The sequence below is a fragment of the Eretmochelys imbricata genome, chromosome 6 (genome assembly GCF_965152235.1).
Source record: "Eretmochelys imbricata isolate rEreImb1 chromosome 6, rEreImb1.hap1, whole genome shotgun sequence".
NCBI classification, from domain to species: Eukaryota; Metazoa; Chordata; order Testudines; family Cheloniidae; genus Eretmochelys; species Eretmochelys imbricata.
The window spans coordinates 99,577,487-99,581,753 of NC_135577.1; positions in this window are offsets into that span (position 1 = coordinate 99,577,487).

Sequence of the window (4,267 nt, forward strand, 5' to 3'; positions counted from 1 at the left end):
TGAACTAAATTAACTCTCAAGTGAATTAGTACACAACATTTTTTTTATCTTCACACAAAAATGAACTGGCCTATTGCTCTCATCTGAGCTGGTCTGTCAGCATCACAATCCCATCTAAACACATTGGACAGATTCATAACAAATACTTCTAAAGTATAAATATTATAGTTTGGATTCTGACCTCACACTGGTGAGGATCCGGAGTAATTTCACTGAAGTCACTGGAATTACACCTGTGTTAGTGAAAGTAGAATCAAGCTCCAAATGGTCAAACTATGGGGGAACGTGAGCTTCATCATGATCTGGATATAGATAAAAGCCATCAAATCTTGCTAATGCTGCATCCTTAAGAGTCGGATGCCATAATCCATTCTGACATTTCTTTACATTAATAATTTATGTCCAGTCTCTTCCAATGTGGGTGATGTGAGGGCATCATAGTTTTCAAGTCATGGCACCGAAGGGGATCAGGGACTAGGTTATGGCTTTCAGTGTCAGTGGTATCTTGTGAAAATATCTCTAGATTTGTGATTTTAGATGATAGCACTCAAGGCTGTTTATGCAATTTAGGTTGAAATGCCCTTTCTGGCACAAGTCCCTCTTTCCTCCCAAATACAGCAAGCATGTAGATCTAATCTAGACATGTTTGGTGGTTAAGGTGCAATGAGCCCCTGCCGTGCATAAAATTACACACTTTTCAGATGACCCAGTGAGTCTCGCATAGTTGAATTGAACTATTAGACCCTAATTCCAGCAAAAGAACTGAACAGCCTACATCTGAGTTATAGGCCTATATGGTCTTCTCCTGCACAAAAAAATTCACAGCTGGGAACAAACTATTATTAAGACTCTGGGGCTCTGTAAGAATCATGGAGTTTGTGGATTTTCCTCCTGATCCACAGAACTAGCAGAGGTGTGGCACTGGCAGGAGACAGGGCCAAGAACTGCAACATAGGGCCAGGGAACCCCAGGTACCCAAACCCACATAGCCACAGGTCTCAGCCAACTACATGCAGGAACTCAGCGCATGATTCTCTCCTTCCATGCTCCCACTAACTACAGCAGAAAACAGAGCCACCACTAGCTGCTGGGCTCCAGCTGCATTCTGTGACTTGGTAAGGGGCAGTGTTCACAACCAAGGTTAATGTTGGTTCACGCAGCATTACTTTGCTAAACATTTTACTGCAAGCTTTGCTCAGATGTTGAGATAGAGCATGCCACTTAGTGGAACTCCTCCCTCCAGCCCCATCACCCCTCTCCATTTTCCCACAGGAAAATAGACTATGCAGATTTTTGCAGATGGCAGTTAATGCAATTACAGTATAGAATGTGGGGAGAAGCCTGTATAACCATCACTCCCCTTGACCCAGCCATATTATGGCTTTCATTAGCACTTTGTTCCTGAATAGTAGGGAAAAGCATCAGCATCATAATGAACATTTAAGGAGATGACTGCAGCTTCTGCATTAATCATCATAATTCCTTTTACAGCATTCAAAAGTAATAGTAAGGATTTTACAGAACACATAAAACACGAGGTCCTTGCCCTGAAGAACTTTACTACATTCTCTGTTGTGGAAAATATATGCTCTGTGGACCATATGCAGACTGAGGACAATACATGGTTCCAGTATTTGAAAGGTTTGCATTCTAAATCACATGGATCTCCAGATCTGCACATCTTCTACACATCCAGTGCCAGGTCTCCAAATGGTGACATGGCTTTGAGATACGTATGTTTGAAGCAAAATTAAATAAGTTGTATTATTCCTATTCTACTGTTTGAAATAGATAAATCTGGAGGCAATCTGATGAGTGTAAATTACAAGTTACTTTTTAAGAAATAATAAAATAATACTCATGATTTATGTAGCCCACTGTGTGCCTGGGACTGTAAAAGCAAGCAGGAAAATAATCTTTTCCCAAAAGGTCTGTGATGTGGTTTAACCCCTGTGTAGCGGGGTGGTCACCTGCTCCGGCCCTGGAGGGGTTAAAACAGCCCTAGGAAAGGGCTGCCCTGGGGAGCCAATAGGCTAGGCTGATCAGGGAAGCCACCACAGCTGAGGCCATGCCTTAATCAGGCCACAGCTGGTCCTATAAAAGGCTGTGAGCCAGGAACTCAGGCAGAGTCTCTCTTTTGCTGTGATGAGAGAAGGATCTGGCTGCCTGGCAGCTGAGCAGGGTCCCTAGAGTGGAGCAGGGCTGGGGAAAGGCCAGAGGAGCCCCAGACTGGAGAACCCCCAGGCTGCAGGCCTTGTTGAAGGCCCAAAGCAGGTATTGGGGTTGCAGAGGGGCAGCCCAGGGTTAGACAAAGGCAGCAGGTCCAAACCCTCCTTGCTGATGAGTGGTTTACAGACTGCAGTCTACCCCAGTGAGCAGGGGCTAGATGGTGACTGGCAGTAGCCACTGAGTCAAGGTGGGGATAGAGGGGTGGGGGTTCCCCTGGGAGGGGAGACCCAGAGTGGGGGTACTACTGGGGCAGAATCTCAAGGTAAAGGGCACTGGGGTCTGGGAGGGACATGGGGCCAGTGGGAGGTGAGACACTGGCCTACAGAGGATGCAAATTAGCTCTTTTTCAGCTTACAGAGCAGGTGACCAGCAGGAGGTGCTGCACTGGTAAGTCATTGCCCTACTACACCCTGTCACCTGCAGGGCAAAGAAAAAGAACCCTCATTAGTCATGCTGTGCACCTAATTAACTAGTTGCCTCCTGCCAGAAGAGGCAGAGCTAGGCCCTATAAGAAAACTCGGGGAGTTCCCTCCCTCTGAGAAGGCAGACTGAGGAAGGCTATGCGGACAGAACTGATCCTTTTGCAGGGCCCTGGGAAGGGAGCAAGATCTAGGGGCAGACTGCAGAGGCAGAAAGAGAACCCCAAAGGGAACAGAGTAGGCTTCTGTTGGAGGGAGCCCTGAGATAGCATCTCTAATTAGAAACAGAATATTTCAGTAACCCAAGGGGGCAGAAGAATTATTCAGATTCATTTAGACTTGTTCATGATACCCTGGAAGGTGTTTGAACTTTGATTTGGCTGGAGGGCCAAGCCATGGAAGACCCAGCAAAAAGCAGATGCCCTGCAGTAGTCACTGGTGCTGAGGATACTGGCAACATTACACACAGACGTAAGGGGGGACTCCAAGGGTGAGTATGCTTCTGTGATGCATTGGGAGCTATTGCACAGCATCCCCCTCCTACTGGGCCAGGTTTTGCTCTTGGGGAGCTGCTTCAGTCCCTGGATAATTCTGTCTGTGCTCTCTCCAAAGAATCCAGGGAAGCAGTTGCTAGCTGGGTTAGCTGTTTTAACTCTTCTTAACAAATCAAATGTCAGATTCCTCTCTCAAAGCATGCTGGGTAGTCCCTTCCCCAAGTTTGTCCCTCACACTGATACCTTCAGCAACCCAAAATTCCTGGCTCTTACCTCAGACTTGGTCATCAAGGATTTCACACAGTTTCCCTTCTATCCATTTGGTTTCTGGATCACTTCCTTTCTGCAGTGGCTCCAGTAGCAGTCCATTGGGAGCACAGCCCTTCAGCTTTCTGAACGGTGTTGCAGTCTTAATTCTCCATCTGCTGCTGCTCTCTTCTATAAGGATCAGCTAATTAAGTTCCAGCTCTCTGCTCAGGTGCAGTGGATGGCTAAGCAGCCAGCTGTAGGCTTCTGATACCAGAGGAATGGTATCCCTTACAAGTTCACAGCCCCCTTGCAAGGTCTTATAAGTGAGGAATAACTTGCATTCTTGTACTTGAGAAGATGCATTGCCACCAGAGTTTCTGTACAGAGCTCTAACTGCAAATTCATGTGGATTTTACATACTCTCTGGACTTGGAGAAAACAAAGCAATGAATAAATCACATGGATTACACTGGCTCCAAAATGTAATGTTGACAAGTACAATTTTGATCATGTTCTCTATTTTATTGTTTCAAAGCACTCTGTGGGCAAGAACATAATGGACTAGGAACTGTAATGTGCAAAGGGATTGCAGAACTGTCACATATGGCATGACTGTCAGTGAAGTGAAAAGCACACTGTACACTGGCTGTTAAGCTATGGCTTGTCACAACTAGGTGGTATGCCACTGCCCGCGAACTAGCCGGTGACATGCCTTTCACAGAATTCTGCAACCTGCTAGAAGAAATGCTGCAATGTGTATCATTAGGTGTAGTAAATTTCTGAACTATATGTACTGAAGAGCATGTATGAACTGGGTACAATTATATCCAGCTTATACTTCTCTGATGGAGAAATGCAGTGCATCTAACTTCCCCA